We start from the raw sequence: 13,588 nt of genomic DNA, 5'->3' as shown, positions 1-13,588 counted from the left end.
AACAAAATTTCAGGGGTTAAAAAAAAGAGATATAGCAAAATATAAGTGAATCAACATGCAAATATGGTTAGGCAGAAATATTGAATGTTGAAGCCTGAAATTTAAATTATACATAAAGTGGTCGGTGACTTACATATTGAATCAACGTTAGGTTTTCAACCATCATCAAAATTTGGGGCGACGGTGGCACAACAGTTATGGCTGTTGTCCTTCGATCCTCCGCTCAGATGTCTGAGTCGTTGTGTTCTTGGGTAAGACATTTCTCCCGCATTGCCTGCTGGTGGTGGTCAGAGGGTCCGGTGGCGCCGATGTATGGCAGCCTCGCCTCTGTCAGTTTGGCCCATGGCAACTGTGGCTGCTAGCATAGCTCACCATCATCAGGGTATGAATGAGTGACTGTAGTGTGAAGAGCTTTGGGGTCATCGGACTTGATAAAGTTACATGTAGTAACATGGCAGAGGCAGAAGAACTTAGGACACAGGTCACAGCAGCTCTCTCCAGTGCAAAAAGGCCAACCTCCAACATCACACAACAGGAAACTATGGGCGTTACATCCCTCAGCAAAGACTGGAACATCACAATTATGCCAGCAGACAAAGGCAGAAGAACAGTGGTACTTAACACATCTCATTTCCATAAAATAACAAGCCATCTACTGATGGACAGTAACACATACCAGGCCCTAAAAATGGATCCAACCAATAACTAAAAAAGCTGGTGCCTATAATACTGGACCAGAAAACATAATTTTGCTTTCTGCCAAATGATTAAAAATATTGCTTCAAATCAGAAAATTCCTCTTCTTGTGATTTTTCAGCTCCTCCAGTGGAAACAGACCATGCCGACACCCCAATGGTGAGTCTGAGTCAGTTTAAAACATCTGCGTCAGGTGTCTGTAAAGCAGGAACCAGTTGGTTTGTAAAAACTGCTGCTTGATTCGACATCAACTCCTCCATCTGCAGGAAAGCATCATCCATGAGGAGATCAGAGAGGACAGAGAGAACAAACCATCTCCTGGGGAAATATCTACAGTTTACGCCAACTCCTGCAACCCAGACAGAGCTGAAAGTACAGCTATATACAGCCTCGCTGACTGTCCTCAGAATACAGTAAGTGGGACTCTGACAGGACAGCAATAATAATGTTAATGTTAATAATCTGCATACTGATGGGGCAGAGTTTGGACTATTTATTCAGTTGTTTCTATTTAGCCTTAGCTTATAATATGGGGACAAACTTCAAACGTATAGTTCACTATCACACACAGTGGGGAAACTTTGAGCCCTAAATGTTTTGTTTTCTGCTCTGTTTCTGCAGTGTCATGAAATATTCTTTAGAACATTTTCCCCCAATGCACAGAACATTTTAACAACGTACATTTATAAGGAATATGACAAACTGGATTTACAGATAGAAATAATTTATGAGGCTAAACTTTTATACTGGCTTTTAATGTTTAGTGAATAATTAGGTAATTGATTCTTTTTAAATTCAGCTTGGAAAGTAATTATAAAATATAATTTTACAAACTAAAAGTTTTCTCCTTGTTTTCTTCCAGGGTGAAAATGACGAAAAAGAGTACTCTGAAGGGCATCTGTTAAACGATTCACCTTCTCTTTATTTCACCATCACTTTGCAGCAGTAGCTTTACTGTGGCTCTGCTGTTTGTGGACATCAGATAAACTAATTCAATCAACTTTGAGCTAACGGTCATAAAAACATAACCTGACTCTCGCCAGATGGATGTAGTTCTGCCGAGCTTCACACATCTGGACAATACAATACCACATCAAATGGACGGGCCAATCAGGATCGCCGGGCAGGGTTTTCGTAGACGTGACGCATCAGAGAAATGACTGTTTGGATTCAGACAGCAATGGCGGCTCACAACCAGGAACCAAGCATTGACCAGACATCCCTGAATCCCCATTTGGGACCATAGACATCATATTCGTAGACGCCTCGTCGGGCGGGTTCTGCCTATGCTGCGGAGAGGTCAGTGCGTCCGCCATGTTGGATGTGGCAAATCTGCAGTTAGTCTGAGTCACTTAAACAGTATCAGAGGGAGTTTAATCTCAGAACATACTTTATATTAGTAATATTTTTATTTTTGTAATATTACAAGTTTATTTTCATATCCCTTTCGCTTCATTCTCTTAACTTTATACTCGTAAAGAATAAAAAATAGTTAAAATAATCTAACCTGGCCCTATTACTCCAGGACTGTAATAGTTCTGCAAACTGTGACTATTCTGGAAATGTCCCCCTTAATTCTCATAATATGACGTTTTCTCATAATATTACCACTTTTGTCTTATTTTTACTTTATTGTCCTAGGACTTTTTTTTCTCATATTAGTAACTTTCTCTTTAATGCTCCCCCAAAATGTCTGTTCCTAATCTGTGACTATACCAGAACTTAAAAGGTTCACATGTGACACGGTTTTATGAAATAATGAAGACCACAATGTTTAGATTTAACCAATTGACTTTTATATTCACAACACACACACACATACATACATACATACATACATACATATATATATATATATATATATATATATATATATATATATATATATATATATATATATATATACATACATATATATATATATATATATATATATATATACACATACATACATATATATATATATATATATATATATATATATATATATATATATATATATATATATATATATATATATATATATATATATATATATAAATGGTTGGTACATTTCCATGCAGCACAGGAATGAGGCATCATCTCTGATCGACGTTCACTACAACAGAACTTAACTTCTTTCTGCCACATACAATATGGCGGTGACGTTGACGTATGAACCCACACCCAACGAGGCGTCTACGTATATGATGTCTATGTTTGGGATGACCTGTCCCCGGCTGATATACCAAAGAATTATTTTTGCTCTTTAACAATGTATTATGGAAAAACCTGCTCAGCTATATAACTTGTTTTAACTTTTGATGGGAGGACTGGTCAGTTAAATAAATTGTTTTTGCTCTTTATAAGAGAGGACTGGCCAGTTCACACATTGATTATTGCTGTTGTGGTGTTTGCACCTGAATTCACATGAAGCTGAGAGCAACATATCTTGTTTTTATTATTTTGAATCCCTGGGTTTCTTATATTCTCAGGCTGATGCGCCTGAGTTCACATGAAACTAAGAACAACATGTGTTATTTTGTTTAGCTTATGGTGGGAACTTATGACAATGTGTTGTGGGAAAGACTGATTCAATCTCTGTATTCCTTATTTTGCTTATATTTGCGCTCTGAGTTTGCAATGTTATTTTGCTTCACACACTGCTGAGATGCTGGGAACGGTTTCTGTTTTGGAAACTTGTTTTGGAAACGGGACGAACAGATCAGCTGGGAGAGAGAACTGGCCACTCTCGCTTCCATCTGATACTTTGATTCTAGAATATATAAGGAGGGGACCGCCCTCAGTTGGCAGAGTCTGCCGTGGGTTTGCGTGCGGACGCCCGGCCGCGTGGATGTTGTTCTAATCCGGACTGACCCGGCTCTCCAGTCCTGTGTCGAGGGTAAGAGCTGATTTTAGAATCTGTTGAACATCACGCCTGTTTGAAAGCTTGTTGCTTTAATGCTTGCTACTTTGCTATATTCTGTGGGGAATAAAGGGGACATTTATCCTAGCAGAATTGGTGTTTGCGAAGTGCTTGCTGTTTTTGCTGCATTCTGTGGGGAATAATAAATGTGGGCACTATTATTCTGGCAGAAACAGTGTTTGTCTCCTTATTTGTGTTATTGCCGATTTCTCCCGGTCCTTTATAAAAGTTTCATAAAACACAGACAAAAGCTGTCCCAGAGTTTAGTGTATCGGAATAAAAAAATAAGCAAGAGGTATTTACCCGGTCCTGCGGCTGTCCCGACATAATAGAAGAGTTGAGCCTTACCCACCCTGTCGGCATTGCAGATTGGGCTAAACAAACCAACCCTCCGACAGAGACTCTGTCCCCACCCGCTTAGCAAAATTAGGGACGTTTTCATTAGAGAAATCTGGTCAACGTGTAAGATTTATTACCTATTTGTAAAAGAGGCTAACAATGATCATCCAGAGCTATAGCTAAAAAACATTCAAATTTGATCTAGTTTAGTTTTAACAGGTATGCTTTACATATAAATCATTGTCAAAGCATGAACAGCCGTTCAACCCCTACACATGCTTACATGTGTAGGGGTTGACTAAGAATAAGGTCACTGTTGTAGCACAATTCTAAACATGGTTAAAGTTTGGTTTATCACTTTTACATCAGCTGAAGACTCGATGTTTGATCAGACTTTAGTGTCCGGATACAAAACAAATGTACTCTGTCAATGTGTCCAAGAAACCGGTGTAAATGTTTTGCATTTAAACAAACATATACAACTAAAGACTTCTTGTCCAACATTGATAAATCCCTTTATTAATTTACAAATATTTAAATAAACCCCCAATCAAATAATTTTTGTTCAAACTAGAAGCTGTGATGTCCCCAAAGCATTTCAGATGTTAACCTAAACTTTGGTGGTTCAGATGTACCAGTAAATATTGGTTTTGATGCAACAAATAATGCAGACACTTGTTTCACAAATGATAGGGGAGGGATTATATAAGACATTGCAGAGCAGTTCTCTGTCCTCCCAGATATGCAACGAGTGACTTTCACTGCTGTCAATAAATGCAAGACTCTGGCATATGTTTCTTGTACGGAGGATTATATTCTTAGTTGGATTCTCTGGCTGCAGATTTGATGCCTAGCATTTTGTTCATGGACATCTGTTCATAGAGCACTGATATATACATTTATTGAGCCAGATAAAACCTCTTTAAAATCTGTTTTCCAAGGAGGACCTGGCAAGACAGCAGCACGACTAGGTCCTCAGCTCGAGTTAAAGTGACCTAATTTCTTAACTAGTGATGTTTTTAGCATTGTGGTGGTTTGTGACCTACACAATATGGCAATTGTTTCCACAATTACACATGTATGTGAAAAGGGTTGTCTAGAATTTTATTTTAATAAAAAGCATTTCTTCAGACGTCAATGTGTGCACCAAATTATGAAAGTTTTACATTAGTAGATAAATCAGAATCATTGGCTGTTAGTAATGTCAAATGAAAGTGTATATGTAAAGTGGGGAGAAAAAAGGTGCTGTATAAATAAAGATTATTATTATCCATCACACTTATCCCTATTGGAGTAGCGAGGGGTGCTGGTGCCCATCTCCAGCTGTCAATGGGCGAGAGGCGGGGTTACACCCTGGACAGGTCACCAGTTTGTCACAGGGCAACACAGAGACAAACAACCATTCTCGCGCACACTCACGCCCAAGGAGAATTTAGAGAGGCCAATTAACCTAACAGTCATGTTTATGGACTGTGGGAGGAATCCAGAGTACCCAGAGAGAACCCACACATTGTTAGGATATCAACAAGGTCAAGTGGAACGAGCTGTTTATCCCAGAACTGCATGGCACACTTAGATGGCACTGACCCAAAAGATTGGCACATATCTATCAGATACCACCCTGGAGGTGACGCAGCTTCCCTGCTGATGTCACAGTTTGGATGTGTACCGCCCTTGTATGGGTGTGTCCCGAGATCCCTTTATAATGTTTGCGTGATGAGCACTCGAGGCCTCCTGCCGATCAGGGGCCCATCAGCGCTGGTGTGACTGTAACTATTTCTCTGTCTTTACCTAGATAAAATATAACTAAAAGCATACTTGTCTGTTTTATGCGTCCTACATTCAAGGTAATAAGTAAGTGGGGGTCGCCTGACTGGGTAAAACGAACTGGGTCCACCGAGGGTGCTTCACCGTAGACACGGCACGGTGAAACAGTAACAAAATGGTGTTTCCGCCCGGACCCAAAGGACGACATACCACCTTCCGTTTTTTCGGTCAGGACGTCATTCCGGAAGAAAAACACACAGCTTGCGGCCGCAACAAAAGGTAAGGAGATTTCATTCATCTCCTAGTGTCTTTTTCTTCCTGGAGGGCCGACTTTTTGTATTTCTAAAGGCAGAGAAAGGTTTGAGGATAATTGTTTGCAAACGTGTCGATAAGAATTTGGGATTTGCGTGCGGTCACAGAGGTGAGAGTCCGGGAATCCTTGGCCAGGGTTCCGAAAATACTGTGCACCTTGAGAATTTAGGGTTTAAAAGGTCCCCTTGTTAGGCACAGAGGAAAATACGTGTTCCTCTGTGCGTAGCATAAAAGCGGCCATTCTGACAGACACGCCTGTGCGCGTGGCTTCTTAAACATTGTGTAGCCTAGAAAATGTGGGTTTAGAGCTCCCTTATTTTCCGCGAGGACGAACATAAAAATCTTCGTCTTTGCGGTAATATAAAAGCAGCCTTTTTCGAAAAACGAGCGCGTATGAGACTGAGAACACGCGTGGCTTCTTAAACATCGTGTAGCCTAGAAATTGTGGGTTTAGAGCTCCCTTATTTTCCGCGAGGACGAACATAAAAACCTTCGTTTTTGCGGTAATATAAAAGCAGCCTTTTTCGAAAAACGAGCGCGTATGAGATTGAGACCGGAGGTACCTGCTGAGTTAACTAAAGATTGGCCAGAGAGAGTGTGAGTGTGTATGTGTGTGTGTGTGTGTGTGTGAGACACGTTATTGTCATTGAGCCGTGGAAGTGAAGTGAAGGGTAAGGGCCTTCTCATCCTGAGTACACTGGCTCATTGAAATTGCCGTGTAAAAACACAATAATAAGGCATATAGGAACATAATAAGTTTTGGTGTCTGAGAGATAAAAAATAAGCTCTCATTGGACCGGGGTCAGGACGCTGTCCCAGCAGGTTGGCCAAGACGTGTGAGTGCTGGAATGGCTGAGAATCAGGCAGAAAATGAGCTCCAGGGGGGTTCTTTAGGAACACTGCTGGAGACAGGAAAAAGGAGCATAATGGCAAGCTTTCCACACAGAGATGCTGAAAACCATTTAAAACAATTTGAGGAGTGGTGTGAAAAAATGAGGAGAGACGGGGTTTTTGGTGATACAGAAGGGTCACCACCAGAGGCCGAAATGTGCACTTACTATTTGCAGATGTTAAAAAATAGATTAGCCCTAGCACAAGTAGAAACGGGTGATGAAGGTGAGTTTGCTCGAGAAAAATACCAAAAAGAGGAAATCAAAATAGCAGGCTTGATAAAACTAACTGAACTGTATTTCAGCATGTGCTTCTCAGGCCTCGACAAACAACAAGAGAGTGAAAATCTGCAGGGGGTAAGGGAATCATCTTCTTTCAAACAAGAAGGTAAGTACACAACTATGCAAAACAATCTGCATGGTGATAAGGGAGAACTGTTATCCAAGGCCAGGAGTGTGGTGACTTCATCAGACCCTCCGGTGCAGGTGCCTGGTATGGTGTTATGTGGGGGACAGATAAGCTGTGACGTAAGACCCAGATGTAACCTGCATTCTAGCGAAACTGATCTTTCTTTACCTGCAACAAAACAAAGTGTGCAACTGCCATTGTTTCAGACTCACAGTGCTACAGGACAGGTGAATGCAGCTGTTTACAGCCCTCTTTCATGTGCTGACAACGTTCATCTGAGGCACATGTTCCCTGATCCCAGAAAAGGGGCGCACCTTTGGATCAAAGCATTCGTGGAGACTTTAAGCGGGTATGTATTGGCTATTGGTGATGTGAGGACTGGCTTATCAGCATACCTGGAACCACAAGAGGTACATGCGGTTGAAGTCTCTGCTGGAACTGACGTACTAGGAACAGCTGCTCCTTTGGCCCCAGTGGCACGGCAACTTTGGAGCACATTGAGGACATTTTTATCCAGTAAGTACGGATTCTGGCCTTTTTAAATGACACTACACGTTGGGCAGGGGAGACGGCTTCAGCATATGTGAACAGAATGTTGAAAGTTTGCGCGCAAGCTGTCTGTCTGATATTGTTGCCTTCGTCATGTCTTGTACAATATATTGTGTCTGTTGAAATGAGATTATTGAGTCAGAGTGAGTGGGGGAGAGACTGCTTGGATCCGCGGATATTGAGTGTGTCTGTGTGTGTGTGTGCAAATGGGTCTTTGTGTGTAAGTGAGGTTACAGATAAATGTATTTGTGTTTTGTTTTGTTTTGGGGGTTTTTGGCGCAGGGGGGTGTTCAAAGTGCAACCAGTTGGTCGGGGCAGTTGGATTAATAAGAAAAAGAAAAGCGAAAGTTTTTAATAAAATAAAAAATAAAAAGGAAACGGAAACGGAACTAAAAGGGCGTTGCACCGGGGAAGCGTTTACGTGGGGACCGACTGGGACTTCCGGTGTGGATAAAATTGTTCGTAACTATTAAATGCAACGTATAACTTTCAAAAAGGGGTAAGCGTCCAGGTGTCTGCGAGACACAGAGTTGTATCCTTGCGGGGCTGAAGAGTAAAACCGTGTTTGGACGAAACATTCGGGGGTCGTAGCCAGCGCAAGCTCTCCACTTTTAAACTAAGCGGGAACTTAACATGTTGAAAATACATCTTTCGGCGTTGCTATAGACGTTTAAAAACTATGAAAAACATAGAACTATTTAAGACAGTCAGAAAAAGCAGGCCTGCACGTGTTTGTCTGTCTGAATGTCATCTTTGTATGTAAATGTATGTATTTGTGTATCGTATGTAACTAAACGTTCGTCTGTGTGATGTTCATGGTTTCAGAATGTTCATTTGTTTTGGGAGAACTGCAGCTCCGTAATTCAAATGACGTTTTTAATCATGAACTACGTTAACTAAAAGCGGAAGAAAGGTAAAGAGAGATTTCAATAACAGTTTGTTTTCTTCCCACATTAAACATCCGGCCAAATTAAATTGTTACACTGAGAGATGTTAACGTGTCTTAAACAGAAAATATCCCAGGGCTGTAGGAACTACTTGGGACTAGGGATAAAGGTTTTTGTTGTTGTTTGGAGCTTAATTATGCAGAACAGTAACCAGAGGTGTTGGGGCTGTATTCAGTTATGCTATTAGATTGTGCTTGGCTTGTGTTTGTCAATGAATTCATGACAGCTGAAATAATAACAGAGTAAAAGCTTTTATATTGTAATTTTGGAACATTAATAAAATGGCAAACAGCATATGGGGAGCATATGGGAGAATGTTTGGGAGAAATGGAACTGGATGGGATATGTTTAAAGGGGAGATTTTTAACTAAGGATTTTACAGCTGCCTAAAAAGAAAAATTTAAGAGCATTAAGATATACATGATTTTTGATTTAAATAGATGAGACAAACTGTGCTTTAACTGTATGGGACTAAATATGGTTGCTTTTCTAAGGGTTCTGTATTAATTTATTTTATTTCTTTTTACTGGGGATTTGAATGCAGCTAATGAGAAATTTTGAGAAGTGTCAAGATATCACAAGGCCACATTAAGCATGTCATCAGTTACAAAAGCATCTGATGTTATTAGTTATGCTGAGCTGAGGCAAGCCTCAGAGGGTCAGTTTAATCTGAAACAGGACAATAGATATGATAAACAAATCTGACCATGATTTAAACATCTGAATGTTTATGGCAAGGCTGGGTCTGTGTGTTCTGGCCTGGGGGCACGAAAAGTATGTCAGAGGAAAAAAAATAAAATAAAGCCACCTTCTCAATGTGCTGAATTACGGGGAAAACTCTTATCATGTATAGAAAAACACCAGAAGCTCAAAAGCCTGAAAGAGAAAATGGTTGCTTTAAAGTTTCACCCTTGACCAATTAAGATTGAAAAGCATTAATAACTAAGTTTGCATGATCAAAAGAACTAGAGAGAAATCAAAAGAATGCTGTAAGATATTGGGAGACACATAATGCACTCCTGGGGAGACTTTTTACTTTAGGGTTTTTATTTTGTGCATTTTGATTATTTCTTTGTTAAATGATTCCATTGCTTTAATTTTTACATCACCAGCGGCAAAAAAGTGACAACATTTAAGGATGTTCGGCAGATAATTTAAGAAAAGGAGAAGTATTAATACAAAACGCTGAAAGAAAAGGAACAACAGATTCCTACCTCCCCTGGACCAACCAAGAACTTAGACACATCACGTTAAGAACCAAGACACTAAAAAAGACCAGGTTTTCTTTTGTCACCTAATACACTAACAGAATTGTTTTTCTCTGAGTTACTTCTTTTAGATGATGTGAGATGAAACTGTAGAGCCACCTTTTGTTCCGACAGAAGACTCTGGAAAGTGAGCTCTTTCAGGCCGTATGGTAAGAAGTCATGATCTAAAATGGACGTGCAGGGATTGACAAAAGTGACTAAATTATGCTAAGTTTAACAAACTTATGACAGGTAATAGTGAGACCTTCTTGGCAAGGCAAGGCAAATTTAGTTATAAAGTACAATTCAGTATTCAGTATCCTTCTAGCGGTAAGAAGGTGGCTTTGGAAATTGTTCATGTACCTCTTCCAACTGTTCCACTCTCCACTGACTCACATTAACATTTCTATCCTGTTCTCTGCTTTTTCTTGCAAGGAAACCTGGTCATATATAATTGGAATGTGCTAACGGAGAGATTTTAGTCTCTTTTTAGGCATTCTCAGAGACAAGTTAGTACCAAGCGGTGCCACAGTGGGCCAGAGGACGGAGAAAAAGGTGATGTACTTGACTCCTGCCTAATCCAGTTTTTAATCAAATTTAGAAAAAAAAAAAAAAAAAAAAATCAGTAATTTTTGCAGAAGCTGCATAGAGGTTTAATGGGGAATGTGATGCTACAAGGTTAAGAGAAATGCTTTTTATTAATGAACTTATACAAAGAGGTTGAACTGTCTGTAAAATATTTTGCTTGGATAAATTTTTAAGGGATCAAGATCTGGGGTAAAGGTGAAAAACTTCAAGAATAATTTTGTTTTAGAGGGAACGATGTGGTTGATTTTGTTTTGAGACAGTTTTCTTGTAATTTTTGTTTTGATTTTTTCTTTTCAACTTATTTACACTACACTACGGATGAAGATGGACAATTCTTGTATTAGACAATTTGATTTTGGACAAAATCCATATTGGCAAAATGCTGGCAGAATTCCTTGTGGTTTCAGACACAACGATTGGAGAAAGAATATTCATGGACAACGCTTGTCCTGGAACGATGTTGTGCTGTTGAACTGAGACATGAGGACTGAAAATGGAGAACTAATTGCGGGGGCAAAGACAGAGGCATCGGAAAACCTTCAATGGACCGCAACACGAAAAAAAGATGAGTTGGCAGACACCCCTTCTGCATTTCACATCAGATTTTCCTGCACATAATTAAAACACAAAACACACATTTGAAACATACACATTGGCGGATGCGCTTAGAAGAAAACTTTCAGATTAAAAGCAATCAAGATTATTATTAAACCCCTAGGATGTTAATTGTTTTAAGTCAGAGCTGTTATTAGCGAGCGATAAGAGGGTCAAACGCATTCGGACAAGTGGTACTGGTCTGGAAACAAAGCTGGTAGAGATTTTGGGCCGCTAATAAGAAGGATTTTCTTTTACTTTTCTAACAAAGTTTTTATTTAAATCATTTAAAATACATATAGATATGTTTTGGAATTTTATTAACCCCACAAGGGGTTTTGAAGTAGATTCAAAGAGGCACCTTTAAGATACAATAAGCTTCATAAAATACATCATGCATGAGAAGAAATAGGGGGAACCGCTAAAAGACATCCATTTTGCACCAAAATATTAAGTTACGGGATGAGAGCATAGAGCAGCTTAAGTAATTATGCTAAACCTAAAAGGTTTGACAACTTATATTGGGGATTACATAGAGGGGCCGTTTAAACGTAAAAGGAAAGTGGATAAGAACAATGTATGCTATTACATCAATGGGCGATAATTATGATCATGAAAAAACTAGTGGGCGAAAAAGTTAAAGTAGGCATTACAGCAACAGTTAATAGCATAACCGACTGAACGAACGAGTGAGCAAGCTAATTTTTCAATATAAGCAGAATAACTGCAGGTTTAGAATAATGCCTTATTCTAATAAATAACTTGGGTAAATTAGGATTAAAGCACCAATGTAAATAGTTTGGAATTGTACGCAGTTACCTAAAAGGTGTGAGGAGACTTAAAAACTATCTGTTTAAACACAAAATAGCACAATAGTTGTTCTTTAACTAAATGTTAAAACATCCAGAAGAAAAGAACACATAAACATAGTTTAGCCATCTATTAACCTAGTGGTCTTTTAGACCAGGATAATCTAACGATCGTCCTCTTGTACATGCAGAAAAGTAATGAGGTCAATTAGATTAGTTGGACGTTTGGTATCTGGTCAGGACAGCAGAAGCACTCCTGGACACAAGATGAGGATAACAGCTCCAACATGATATCAATGCATGAGGGTTGGCTCTGAGGAACATCAGAGCTGCAATGGCATCAGACAGTGACACTACTGCTGTGATAAAGAAAATCTTGAAAAGAACTATGCATGACTGCTTTGCTTCACAGGTGATGGAATTCAACTACAAGGTTTCACGAACATGACATGGAGAGGTTGGCGTTCAGGAAACGCACCTAAAACACACTCTTGGACTCTTTGGGGTAAATGGGCTCTAAAGGGGGACACTTAACAGGAGAGAAACTGAAAGCCTGGGCTTACGACGAGAGACATTTCAGACAGGGGGTGTGGACACCCAGGAATGCTGCTGTGGTTTGAAAATGTCAAAGATCTGTCGCAGGTGGTGGAGTGTTTCAATGACCCAGGCGCTTGAAACCAGGTTGAACAGAGGAGACGACGTCGTGTTCCCACAGGGATTACCTGTAACCTAACACTGACTGTGAACAATTTTATGTTTGGGTTTGCTGGGGTTGCCAAAAGGAGCATCGGAGATGACTTTCTCTATCCTGACCAGGTTCACACTTAAAATGCAAAGAAAAAACAAAATTATAGAGGCCAAAACAAATACGGACACAGAGAAGTGTTTATACAAAGAATTCCACTATTCGTCAATTTAAGGTGCAGATACTAAGGCTAAACAAAGAATTAGAAGAAGGGCAAAACTTAAAGCTGATCATTTACCAATGGGTGGTCAATATTTAAGAGGTTTTAAAGGAACTGCACAATTTCTTCAATGATCACAACAGACAGTGATTGATGAAACAAACAAGCAAATTCTAGAATGGGAATTTTTAATCTGCTGGGACAAGACGGTACAAACATAAAATAAGGATTTATAGATCACTGGGTGATATAAGATCACAAAGGTAATAATAATAAATGTATGATAATGTAAGAAAATCACTCGGAGTAATGTCTGCTTAAAGTTTTTCAAGGATAAACTAAACACATGAGAACAAGAATTAGATACTTGTTAAAGGGTTGATTTACTTGGGGATATAGTTATGCTTGGATGTATTATCAATTAAACTAATGTTGAAAGACTGAAAAGGGTTTAAAGTCTCATAAAAAATCTATTTAGAAGCAGCATGGAGCTTCTTACATGGTCAGGGGGCGATGTGTCTAATAAGCAACAATGACTTACTGCTCACAGCATACTACAGTTTAAAGGTTTGTTTCAAACAAGATTCAAACAGGGGGACATAAGATAAAACTAGGGTCGCTTACAAAAGCG

At 39.4% G+C, this 13,588-nt stretch overlaps 1 protein-coding gene across 1 annotated transcript in view; it reads left to right on the top strand.

Annotated features, from left to right (window-relative positions):
• LOC118566571 overlaps nucleotides 1-13,588 on the top strand; it is a 56,338-nt gene that overhangs the window by 16,267 nt on the left and 26,483 nt on the right. The window lies entirely within an intron of this gene.

This window comes from Fundulus heteroclitus, chromosome 1 (genome assembly GCF_011125445.2).
Source record: "Fundulus heteroclitus isolate FHET01 chromosome 1, MU-UCD_Fhet_4.1, whole genome shotgun sequence".
NCBI classification, from domain to species: domain Eukaryota; kingdom Metazoa; phylum Chordata; class Actinopteri; order Cyprinodontiformes; family Fundulidae; genus Fundulus; species Fundulus heteroclitus.
Note: the sequence above shows the minus strand (reverse complement) of the source record. Positions and strands in the feature narration are given on the sequence as shown.